Source organism: Oncorhynchus masou, chromosome 31 (genome assembly GCF_036934945.1).
Source record: "Oncorhynchus masou masou isolate Uvic2021 chromosome 31, UVic_Omas_1.1, whole genome shotgun sequence".
Taxonomy (NCBI): domain Eukaryota; kingdom Metazoa; phylum Chordata; class Actinopteri; order Salmoniformes; family Salmonidae; genus Oncorhynchus; species Oncorhynchus masou.
The window spans coordinates 92,227,439-92,240,910 of NC_088242.1; the positions used below are offsets into that span (position 1 = coordinate 92,227,439).

General features: G+C 48.2%; 1 pseudogene; it reads right to left on the reverse strand.

Moving 5' to 3' along the window:
- LOC135525059 (uncharacterized) overlaps positions 1-1,540 on the reverse strand; it is a 33,226-nt pseudogene extending 31,686 nt beyond the window's left edge.
- Between the last annotated feature and the right edge of the window lie 11,932 nt (positions 1,541-13,472).

Sequence of the window (13,472 nt, forward strand, 5' to 3'; positions counted from 1 at the left end):
GCTCTTGAGTTTGGCGAATGCAGCCTCGGCTGTATCGGACCACCTGAACGTCACTCTGGGAGAGGTTAAGGCGGTAAGAGGAGCGACTATCTGGCTAAAGTTGCGAACGAAACGCCGGTAGAAATTGGCGAATCCCAGAAACCTCTGTAGGGCCTACGGGAATCTGGGCTTGGCCAATCCACCACAGCCTTAACCTTGTCGGGATCCATGCGAATACCTTCAGTCGAGACGATGTAACCTAGGAATGGAACGGATTGTGCATGAAAAATGCATTTCTCCGCCTTGACAAAAAGTCCATTCTCCAGCAACCTCTGAAGCACTCGTCTGACGTGTTGAGCGTGTTCCTGGAGAGAAGAAGAAAAAATCAGTATGTCATCCAGGTAAACATATATGAACTGATCAATCATATCTCTCAGCACGTCATTGACGAGTGCCTGGAAAACCGCTGGGGAGTTGGATAGCCCAAAAGGCATGACCAAATATTCGAAGTGCCCTCTGGGGGTGTTAAACGCGGTCTTCCATTCGTCCCCCTCCCTTATGCGAACCAAATGATATGCATTACGGTAAATCCAACTTAGTGAACACGGATGCTCCCTGTAACCTTTCAAAGGCTGAGGACATCAACGGTAAGGGATAGGTATTCTTCACTGTGATGTTATTCAACCCACGGTAATCAATGCAAGGACGCAGAGATCCGTCCTTCTTCCCCACAAAGAAGAACCCCGCCCCCGCTGGAGAAGAGGAAGGACGAATGAATTTAGATGCCAGAGAACCAGAGATGTATCTCTCCATAGCCTCCCTCTCAGGAACAGAAAGTGAATATAACTTGCCTTTAGGCGGAGACTCACCTGGCAATAATTCTATTGCACAGTCATAGGGACGATGCGGAGGAAGGGAAGCAGCACGGGACTTACTGAACACCTCCTTCAGGTCGAGGTATTCAACGGGCACGTTAGACAAATCCACTGCCTCCTCTAGAAACACAGAATCAGACACAGACGAACAAGCAGACACTAAACAGGACTCAAGACACTTGTTACTCCACATGGATATAGAGTTATGACCCCAGTCAACTCTGGGGTTGTGTTGGGTGAGCCAAGGGTGGCCGAGAACTAATGGTGCAAGGGGTGAGTCCATGAGTAGGAATGATAGTGTCTCAGTGTGATTGCCAGAAGTGATGAGTGTGATAGGTTCAGTGGTGTGAGAAATGTTGGGGAGTTCTTGACCATTGAGAGCGTTGACGGATATCTTGTGCGTGAGTGAGGTGATAGGGATCTGGAGTTTGTGAGCGAGCTTGAAGTCCATGAAATTACCCTCTGCTCCTGAGTCCAGTAAGGCTTGGGTGTCGTGCGTGTGGGTGGCCCATCTTAGTCTTACCGGGAGGAGAGTAGATGATGAGGTCTTCTCTGTGGTGACACCACCCGATAGTAGCCTCATGTTTACTACCGGGCCTGATCTTTTACCGGGCAGGAGTGGATAAAGTGGCCCGCTCTACCACAGTAGAGACAGAGTCCTTGGGATCTCCGCCTCTCCCTCTCTTCCCGGGAGGCGAGCTCTCCCCAGCTGCATGGGTTCGTGAGCGGAGGCTGAACTGGCCGTGTTCCCGACGCTGGCATGCCAGCCCTCCGTGTCGTTATACGGTCTGTTAGGGCATGCTCGGCGGCCAATACGACTCAGACGAGCGTCGACCCTCAGGGCTAGTTCCACTAGTCCATTTAAACTCCTGGGAAGGTCCAGAACATAAATCTCCTTCTGGATCCGGTCCTCCAGCCCATGCAGGAACATGTCCCACTGCGCCTCCTCGTTCCACTGACACTCAGCGGCCAGAGTGCGGAATTGGATGGAGTATTCCGATACTGAATGGTCTCCTTGGCGAAGGTCAGCGAGTAGTCTGGCCGTCTCCCTACCCGCCACGGCCCGATCGAAGACCCTTCTCATCTCCTCGGAGAGTGTCTGGAAAGAGGTGCAGCATGGGTCCTGGTTCGCCCACACCGCCGTTCCCCAGAGAGACGCTTTGCCTGATAGCAGTGTGAGTACGAATGCTACCTTAGACTGTTCACGGTTGAAGGTCCGTGGCTGCAACGAAATGCATGGAACATCTCGTAAGAAAGGCTCTGCAATAGTCAGGATCACCTGAATAACCCTCTGGTGTCGGTAGCCGTGGCTCTAGCTGGGAATCCGGCTCTGGCGGGGCGGGTTGAACTGCCGGTGTAGGTGGCGCAGCGGAACCCATCAGATGTTGCAATTGTTGGGTCAGCTGGGATACCTGCGTCGAAAGGGCTTGTACTGCACGACCTGTGCTGGAGATGTTCTCCTCTTGTTGATCCATTCTCGTGATACTGCGGGAAAGGAACTCGGTCAGACTCGTTGAACTCGCTGCATCCATGGTCTGGTCAGATCGTTCTGTTACAACACAGAGGCGGATGCAAGATGCAAGCAACGATGGTTTTAATGAATGTAGTTCACAGCAGCAACATGACAGACAGACTGTACTCAGAAGGAATCCGACCCAGGAACTCGGGCGCATCTTCCGATCATAACGTGCTGAGAAAACCAGGGGAGTGTGTCCAGATGAGTAGGAAGGAGCACAGCAGATAATCCACACAAGAGAAGAGCACGGACACACGCCACAACCTCAGAGAAGAAACAACGATCTGACAACAAGAAACACTGGTAACAGAACATATAAAGGGAAGATAAGTGGTTCCAGCTGGCGCAGACAATCAGGCCGAGATTGGGAAACCACGCCACACACAAACACTGGAGAGAGAGAGAGAGAGAGAGAGAGAGAGAGAGCGAGAAAAGAGACGGAGGCAGTGGATTCATGAACCGTGACACCCACTGTTCCTAGGCTGTCATTGAAAATAAGAATTTGTTCTTAACTGACTTGCCTAGTTAAATAAAGGTAAAATACATTTTTTTCAATTATACAAGACATGCAGTATTTGACTGCAGCCGTCTGGTCAAGCAAACCTGCTCTCTCCTGACACACACTGACTGACCTCTGAGCCAGACACGCTCACACATCTCTCTCTCTCTTTCACACACACCCAGGCTGAACCAGCCGCCAATGACCTCCCGTGATTAGGATTCTGTGGCGAGCTCTGCTGCCACTTTCAATTGGCACCAACATGGAAGCTGAGTAATAAGGCAGGTCTGCTGGATCAGCCGGGGGGGAAGCGGGCACAGATCAGCCAACACTGGTATCAGCGGTGGGATCTTGTGTGTGGCTGTACGATTTATTACAAATGGGCAGAGCATGGTTGGACTGGATAGCGGGTCAGATGGGGTGGAGAGAGTCAGTATCATTGTTACGCTTGAGGCCTTGAGAGATACTGATGATGGGGAAACCACAAGAGACATAAAATATAATGGAAGACATACAGAGACAGAGAGAGACAGAAAGAGAATGGACAATTAAAAAAGGAGGACAGATCTACAGAAAACCTCAAACTTAACTAAACTTGCTTCACAAAAACACTTTCTAGACTACTTGTTGGGCTTCTGTGGCAACTCAACTTTTACTACAAACAACACACAGATACTCAGAAAAGTACTGCAGTGTGTGTGTGTGTGTGTGTGTGTGTGTGTGTGTGTGTTTGTGTGTGTGTGTGTGTGTGTGTGTGTGTGTGTGTGTGTGTGTGTGTGTGTGTGTGTGTGTGTGTGTGTGTGTGTGTGTGTGTGTGTGTGTGTGTGTGTGTGCGTGCGTGCATGTGAGAGTGTGAGCTCACACACGCGGAACTCCTTTGTGCTTTTGTGTGTGTGACAGGGAGAGAGGATGTGTAAACTGACTTTCCATTCTAAATTCCCTGGGCTTTAGAGCTTATGCCCCACCTCTTGAGATTCACAATATAAACAGAACAACAGCCAGCCCATTTCCAATTACACATTCACATTTAATCAGTATGTTCACTTGTAGGGTAGTATTCAGTAGAATAGTATTTCCAGCCTTGGAGTAAAATACCCAACTGTCTCCAGATATCATCGTCAACCTAGTCCTAGTTAGACGCTGATTGATATTAGCATACTCCGGTCTCTCACTATGACAAGCTGCAAGGCATAAAACACACACTCACAGACACACAGTAGCTGCAGCAGTTTTTTTTTCAGTCCATAAAAAAGGCCACGTCTACCCCACCCCTATCACTTATAACTAACCTTTTAGCACAAGACAAACTGGGAACAGCTGCTAGCTACAGCGCTAACTGACCTGTCCCGTTGTGAAGCTAGCGCTAACTCACCTATCTCATTGTGAAGCTAGCGCTAACTCACCTATCTTATTGTGAAGCTAGCGCTAACTGACATGTCTCATTGTGAAGCTAGCGCTAACTGACCTGTCTTATTGTAAAGCTAGCGCTAACTGACCTGTCTTATTGTGAAGCTAGCGCTAACTGACCTGTCTTATTGTGAAGCTAGCGCTAACTGACCTGTCTTATTGTGAAGCTACTTATTGTGAAGCTAGCGCTAACTGATCTGTCTCATTGTGAAGCTAGCGCTAACTCACCTATCTCATTGTGAAGCTAGCGCTAACTGACCTGTCTCGTTGTGAAGCTAGCGCTAACTGATCTGTCTCATTGTGAAGCTAGCGCCAACTGACCTGTCTTATTGGGAAGCTAGCGCTAACTGACCTGTCTCATTGTAATGCTAGCGCTAACTGACCTGTCTTATTGTGAAGCTAGCGCTAACTGATCTGTCTTATTGGGAAGCTAGCGCTAACTGACCTGTCTTATTGTGAAGATAGCGCTAACTGACCTGTCTTATTGTGAAGCTAGCGCTAACTGACCTGTCTTATTGTAAAGCTAGCGCTAACTGACCTGTCTCATTGTAAAGCTAGCGCTAACTGACCTGTCTCATTGTAAAGCTAGCGCTAACTGACCTGTCTTATTGTGAAGCTAGCGCTAACTGACCTGTCTCATTGTAAAGCTAGCGCTAACTGACCTGTCTTATTGTGAAGCTAGCGCTAACTGACCTGTCTCATTGTAAAGCTAGCGCTAACTGACCTGTCTTATTGTGAAGCTAGCGCTAACTGACCTGTCTCATTGTAAAGCTAGCGCTAAGCATGGCCTGATGCTCCTTGCTTTCTTTCCCCCCCCCCCCTCATGTTATAAGTCTATTATATATCTCTGTAAATACATTTTATATTTGTTGAATCTCTCATATATTTGTTGAATCTCACTTTCTTTTTTTACTTCAGTTGGAATTGACAGTTATATCTAGATATTCAATCTCTAAAGGTTGTGAGTTCTTCTTGGCATGTCTTTTCTGGTTGAGGGGAGGGCCTTGATGGTCAAGAAACATTCACCAAGACAGAGTTGAAACAAGGTTTTGACGGGTGGAACTGTGTAAATGAGCACCAGAGGAACTCTTGGACACAGCTAGAACATGAAACCTTAATCTGTAAAAGCTCATACTGACAACCTAGACAGGGTGGTCGTGTGTTAGGTGTCTTGGGGCTGCGAAGAAACAATTAAACACCTGTTTAAGGTTTTGTTTCACAGCAACTGGGTTGTTCATTAAGAGGCTCATCACCGGATGCTATATTCGGCTTGCTGCACTCGGGGTGGGCAAGGCAAGGCAGCACGGAGATGTCAACCATAGGAATGAAGAAGAGAAAAGGGAGGGAAGGAGACGGAGAGGTAGAGAGGTTGGAAAATGGATGTCATTAAACATTAAGACGGTAAAAGACCTTGGTGAGAGAGGCTTCGGCCCAACAATGATCGAATAAACAGGACAGGGAGGTAGCTAGTAGCTACGTGTAAGACTTACAGTGCCTCATCCTATGGTTGTTTTTCCCTAGGAGGGGATGCTTTGCAATAGTGGCAGGGTGGTGTTATTGTTGGGGGTGCTCCACCCCACCAAGGTTGAAGTCAGATTGGATCACAGCACTGCGTTGTGAGGAGCAGTGCTTCCTGAGTGGTGGGGAAAGAGGGCAACCAAAGGTCGAGGTAAAATGAAATGATGATGTCATAATAATTTTTTTCTTCTTTCCCTTTGAATTTCAAACACAGGCATACACTCACATAAGAGTGTAAAGCAGTCGCTCCCTAACTCAGGAAACTAAACCAGCTGGCATTGTTCCGAACCTGGTCCCAATAATAAGTCACCAACCCACCATTTAGGATTTATTTTTTATTTTTGTCCTATTCAAAAATGTCTCCAGTAATCTAGTGTTTGCAATATTCTTGAAAAGGGATTGTTCGTTCCATTCAGAAATACTAGTTTGGGTATAAGCAGTTATGCTTGGATTGTAGAGACCAAGCAAGTAGAGACTCTTGCAGAAATCATCTTCTATTTTTCGAAGGAACTTTTAGCACCTTCGCCCACCTGAAAAGTCATGTCAGGCTGTAGCTATAGATATCCTCTCCACAGAACAGGAACGCGAGGTAGGCGGAGAGAACAAATAGAGGGAGAGAGAGAGGGAGGAGAGAACAGAGGGAGAAAGAGAGAAGAGAACTTTCACTCATGGAATGGAATTGTCTAAAGACAGAGGGAGAGAAAGAAGTAAACAGGGAGGAGCCTCCACCTGTCAACCTATCAAAGGTTATATCCCTGTAAATACATTTTATATTTGTTGAATCTCTCAGATATTTGTTGAATCATAGAGCACTGATCTCTGTGAAAACCTTAACCTAATGATCCAAGTGCTCCTCAATGACTTCTACTTTCACCAGCAGCACTGTATCACAGCTGCTATGGACCATGTGTGACCAGTACATCACAGCACTAGCTAGAACATAGCTCCCCTTCATGATTTCAGTGTCTTTGCCATCTTCGCCTTGCTTTTCCAATGAAACACACTCAGACTATATTTACCCAAAACAGGCTCGATTTCTCAGTGATTTAGAACATGATGATTCAGACACTATTGTGTCTCTGCGGTGTTGATTTGTTGTGACAGGCTCATTAATCCACATCTAATTGTCTAGCATTAGCTAACATGATGAATGGAAGCGATGCTCACGGATTTCCTTTGAGAACTGTAAATTATGGTAATCTGCGGGTTATGAAAAAAAACTACCGTTATCTTCACAGTGCAGATGCCAAAACAAAGACGATCGATCTGTGATCTCAGCCAAATAGCCTGTGTTAACTTTTTCATCGAAAGACTCTAGATAAGATAATTCAGCTGCTTTTGTTAACCCTTTGAAACAAATATCATAGAATATTATAGAATAATCTACTTCTGGAAATGTTTGCTTGTTAAACTAAATTTGAAAATCTCTCAAATGGATCTAGTACTTACAACTTCAATTTTATTTAACTTTGCTGTTGAAGTATAAGCAACTAAGTTACATAACCAATTCACGGGATTGGTTAACTCTTGAGATTCCTAGGGTCTACACCGAGCTAGGTAAATCTTGAGATTCCTAGGGTCTACACCGAGCTAGGTAAATCTTGAGATTCCTAGGGTCTACACCGAGCTAGGTAAATCTTGAGATTCCTAGGGTCTACACCGAGCTAGGTAAATCTGCTTTAAAGTGCATTTCATGTTGATGTTGTGTATTTTATTGTGTATATACTGTTTTTAAACTCAGCAAAAAATAAACTTCCTCTCACTGTCAACCGCGTTTATTTTCAGCCAACCTAAAATGTGTAAATATTTGTATGAACATAACAAGATACAACAACTTAGACATAAACTGAAAAGGTTTCACAGACATGTGACTAACAGAAATAGAATAATGTGTCCCTGAACAAAGGGGGGTCAAAATCAAAAGTAACAGTCAGTAACGGGTGTGGCCACCAGCTGCATTAAGTACGGCAGCGCATCTCCTCCTCATGGACTGCACCAGATTGCCATCTGTGAGATGTTACCACACTCTTCAACCAAGGCACCTGCAAGTTCCCGGACATTTCTGGGGGGAATGGCCCTAGCCCTCACCTTCTGATCCAACAGGTCCCATACGTGCTCAATTGAATTGAGATCCGGGCTCTTCGCTGGCCATGTCAGAACACTGACATTCCTGTCTTGCAGGAATTAACGCACAGAACGAGCAGTATGGCTGGTGGCATTGCCATGCTGTAGTGTCATGTCAGGATGAGCCTGCAGAAAGGGTACCACATGAGGGAGGAGGATGACTTCCCTGTAACGCACAGCGTTGAGATTGCCTGTAATGACAGCAAGCTCAGTCTGATGATGCTGTGACACACCGCCCCAGACCACAACGGACCCTCCACCTCCAAATTGATCCTGCTCCAGAATACAGGCCTCGGTGTAACCCTCATTCCTTCAATGATAAACGCAAATCCAACCGTCACCCCTGGTGAGACAAAACCACGACTCGTCAGTGAAGAGCACTTTTTGCCAGTCATGTCTGGTCCAGTGACAGTGGACTTGTGCCAATAGGCAAAGTTCTTGCGGGACCAGCCTTGAAAAATTAAAGAAGAGACGCACACTTCAGGAACTCAGATTAAATAATTTAATAACCAACATTTCGACAAGACAAGCTGTCTTCATCAATGCCTTACAACAGGCCTACAAGCCCTCAGTCCAGCCCCTCTCAGCCTATTGCATCCAGTCTGAGCACCGATGGAGGGATTGTACGTTCCTGGTGTAACTCGGCCAGTTGTTGTTGCCATCCTGTACCTGTACCACAGGCGTGATATTCGGATGGACCGATCTGTGCAGGTGTTGTTACACGTGATCTGTCACTGCGAGGATGATCAGCTGTCTGTCCGCCTCCCTGTAGCACTGTCTTAGGCGTCTCACAGTGCGATCATTGCAATTTATTTCCCTGACCACATCTGCATTCCTCATGCTTCCTTGCAGCATGCCTAAGGCACGTTCACACAGATGAGCAGGGACCCTGGGCATCTTTCTTTTGGTGTTTTTCAGAGTCCGTAGAAAGGCCTCTTTAGTGTCCTAAGTTTTCATAACTGTGACCATAATTGCCAACCGCCTGTAAACGGTTAGTGTCCTAATGATCATTCCACAGGTGCATGTTAATTAATTGTTTATGGTTCATTGAACAAGCAGGAAAACAGTGTTTAAACCCTTCATAATGATCTGTGAAGTTATTTGGATATTCATGAATTTTTGTTGAAAGACAGGGTCCTGAAAAAAGGATGTTTCTTTTTTATATACAGTACCAGTCAAAAGTTTGGACACACCTACTCATTCCAAGCTTTTCTTTATTTGGACTATTTTCTACATTGTAGAATCATAGTGAAGACATCAGAACTATGACATAACACATGAAGGGTGGTGCTATACAGACGATAGTGTCACGCCCTGGTCTATATTTATTATGTTATCTTCCTTTATTGGGTCAGGCCAGGGTGTGACATGGGTTTATTTGTAGTGTGTTTCGTCTTGGGGTTGTGTGGGGTGAATAGATTAGTCTATGGCTGCCTGAGGCGGTTCTCAATCAGAGTCAGGTGATTATCGTTGTCTCTGATTGGGAACCATATTTAGGTAGCCTGGGTTTCACTGTGTGTTTTTGGATGATTGTTCCTGTCTCTGTGTTTGTTGCACCAGTCAGGGCTGTTTCGGTTTTCGACGTTTGTTGTTTTGTATTGTTCGTGTTTTCTTCATCATTAAAGATGTATCTAACGAACCACACTACATTTTGGTCCGATCCTTGTTCCACCTCTTTGTCAGAGGAGGAGTTGGAAGAAACCCGTTACAGAATCAGCCACCACAAACGGACCAAGCAACGTGTCAACAGGCAGGAGCCACAGGAGAAGTAACAAAGGCAGCAACAGTGATCACAGGACTTCTGGACTTGGGAGGAGATATTGGACGGAAAAGGACCCTGGGCACAGCCTGGAGAATATCGCCGTCCCAAGGAAGAACTGGAGGCGGCTAAAGCGGAGAGGCGCTGGCATGACGAGGCAGCGTGGCGACGCGGTTGGAGACCTGCGCAAACTCCCTGTGCTTACCGGGGGGCTAGAGAGACCGGGCAGGCACCGTGTTATGCTGTGGTGCGCACGGTGTCTCCAGTGCGGGTGCATAGCCCGGTGCGTTCTATTCCAGCTCCGCGTATCGGCCGGGCTAGATTGAGCGTCGAGCCAAATGCCATGAAGCCGGCCCTACGCATCTGGTCCCCAGTGTGTCTCCTTGGGCCAGCTTACATGGCACCAGCCTTAAGCTCGGTATCCCCGTTTTGCCTGCATAACCCAGTGCGGGCTATTCCACCATGCCGCACTGGCAGAGCGACTGGGAGTATTCAACCAGGTAAGGTTGGGCAGGCTCGGTGCTCAAGAGCTCCAGTGCGCCTGCACGGTCCGGTCTACCCAGTACCACCTCCACACCCCAGCCCTCCGGTGGCAGCTCCCCGTACCAGGCTTCCTGTGCGTGTCCTCGGCCCAGTACCACCAGTGCCAGCACCACGCATCCGGCCTACAGTGTGCCTCGCCTCTCCAGCGCTGCCGGAGCCTTCCTCCTCTCCTGCGCTGCTGGAGTCTCCCGCCTGTTTAGCGCTGCCAGAGCCTTCCGCCTCTACAGTGTTGCCGGAGTCTCCTGCCCGTTTAGCGCAGCCAGAGCTGCCAGTCTGCATGGAGCAGCCAGAGCTGTCAGTCTGCATAGAGCAGCCAGAGCTGTCAGTCTGCATGGAGCAGCCAGAGCTGTCAGTCTGCTTGGAGCAGCCAGAGCTGCCAGTCTGCATGGAGCTGCCAGTCTGCATGGAGCTGCCAGTCTGCAAGGAGCTGCCAGTCTGCAAGGAGCTGCCAGAGCTGCTAGTCTGCATGGAGCAGCCAGAGCTGTCAGTCTGCAAAAAGCCGCCAGAGCTGCCAATCTGCATGGAGCAGCCACAGCCGCCAGTCAGCATGGAGCAGCCAGAGCCGCCAGTCAGCATGAAGCTGCCAGAGCTGCCAGTCAGCGTGGAGCAGCCAGAGCTGTCAGTCTGCCAGGATCCGCCAGTCAGCCAGACTCTTCCAGATCTGCCAGACAGCCAGACTCTTCCAGATCTGCCAATCAGCCAGACTCTTCCAGATCTGCCAGTCAGCCAGACTCTTTCAGATCTGCCAGTCAGCCAGACTCTTCCAGATCTGCCAGTCAGCCAGACTCTTCCAGATCTGCCAGTCAGCCAGACTCTTCCAGATCTGCCAGTCAGCCAGACTCTTCCAGATCCGTCAGTCAGCCAGACTCTTCCAGATCTGCCAGTCAGCCAGACTCTTCCAGATCTGCCAGTCAGCCAGACCCTTCCAGATCTGCCAGTCAGCCAGACTCTTCTAGATCTGCCAGTCAGCCAGACTCTTCTAGATCTGCCAGTCAACCAGACTCTTCCAGATCTGCTAGTCAACCAGACTCTTCCAGATCTGCTAGTCAGACAGGATCTGCCAGATCCGCCAGTCAGCCAGGATCTACCAGAACCGCCAGTCAGCCAGGATCTGCCAGAACTGCCAGCCAGCCAGGATCTGTCGGATTCAACTACCTGGCTGGGCTTCCTCTCTGTGCTAGGCTTCCTCTCAGTGCTGGGCTTCCTCTCAGTGCTAGGCTTCCTCTGTCCCGAGCTGCCCCTCTGTCCCGAGCTGCCTCTCTGTCCCGAGCTGCCCCTCTGTCCCGAGCTGCCCCTCTGTCCCGAGCTGCCCCTCTGTCCCGAGCTGCCTCTCTGTCCCGAGCTGCCTCTCTGTCCCGAGCTGCCCCTCTGTCCCGAGCTGCCCCTCTGTCCCGAGCTGCCCCTCTGTTCCGAGCTGCCCCTCTGTCCCGAGCTGCCCCTCAGTCCAGTGGGGTTCTGGGTGAGGACTACTAGGCCATGGTTGGCGGCGCAGGGTGGACAATCCTGGACGCGAGGAGGGGGACTAAGACATTCATAGAGTGGGTTCCACGTCCCGAGCCGGAGCCGCCACCATGGACAGACGCCCACCCGGACCCTCCCTATTGTTTTGTTGTGCGTCCGGGAGTCCGCACCTTAGGGGCGGGGGGGGTTCTGTCACGCCCTGGTCTATATTTATTATGTTATCTTCATTTATTGGGTCAGGCCAGGGTGTGACATGGGTTTATTTGTAGTGTGTTTCGTCTTGGGGTTGTGTGGGGTGTATAGATTAGTCTATGGCTGCCTGAGGTGGTTGTCAATCATAGTCAGATTATTATCGTTGTCTCTGATTGGGAACCATATTTAGGTAGCCTGGGTTTCACTGTGTGTTTTTGGGTGATTGTTCCTGTCTCTGTGTTTGTTGCACCAGTCAGGGCTGTTTCGGTTTTCGACGTTTGTTGTTTTGTATTGTTCGTGTTTTCTTCATCATTAAAGATGTATCTAACGAACCACGCTGCATTTTGGTCCGATCCTTGTTCCACCTCTTCGTCAGAGGAGGAGTTGGAAGAAACCCGTTACAGATAGCCCTACTTGGCTGTATCACAACCGGCCGTGATTGGGAGTCCCATCGGGCAGCAAACAATTGGCCCAGCGTCGTCCGTGTTTGGCCAGTGTAGGCCGTCATTGTAAATAAGAATTAGTTCTTAACTGACTTACCTAGTTAAATAACGTTTTAAAAATGTACAAACTAAAAATCTGTTTGGTTAAAGACCAAGTCCATATTATGGCAAGAACCGCTCAAATATGCAAAGAGAAATGACAGTCCATCATTACTTTAATACATGAAGGTCAGTCAATTCGGAAAAATTCAAGAACATAGAAGGTTTTGTGCAGTCACAGAAAAAACAAAGCGCTGTGATGAAACTGGTTTTCATGAAGACCGCCACAGGAAAGGAAGACCCAGAGTTTCCTCTGCTGTAGTGGATAAGTTCATCAGAGTTACCAGCCTCAGAAATTGCAGCCCAAATAAATGCTTCACAGAGTTCAACTGTTCAGATGAGATTGCATGAATCAGACCTTCATGGTCAAATTGCTGCAAAGAACCACTACTAAAGGACAACAATAAGAATAAGAGACTTGCTTGGGTCAAGAAACACAGCAAAGTGAAGTGGAAACGTCTTGGAGCAACAAAGGCTCAGCCGCAAAGTGGTAGGCCACACAAGCTCAGAGAACGGGACCGCAGAGTGCTGAAGTGCGTTGCGTGTAAAAAATAGTCTGTCCTTGGTTGCAATAAAAAAATATCACATTTACATTAGTATTCAGACCCTTTACTCAGTACTTTGTTGAAGCACCTTTGGCAGCAATTACACCCTCAAATTCTTGGGTATGACACTATAAGCTTGGCACACCTGTATTTGGTTAGTTTCCCCCATTCTTCTCTGCAGATCCTCTCAAGCTCTGTCAGGTTGGATGGGGTGCGCCGCTCCACGGCTATTGTCAGGTCTCGCTGATCGATCGGGTTCATGTCCGGGTTCTGGTTGGGCCACTCAAGAACATTGAGCAATTTGTCCCGAAGCCACTCCTGCATTGTGTTGGCTGTGTGCTTAGGGTTGTTGTCCTGTTGGAAGGTGATCCTTAGCCCCAGTCTGAAGTCTGGAGCAGATTTTCATCAAGGATGATCAATGGAAAAAGGATGCACCTGAGCTCAATTTCGTTAAGGGTCTGAAAACTTATGTTTGCTTTTTCTACATTTGCTAAAATGAAAAATTAACATTT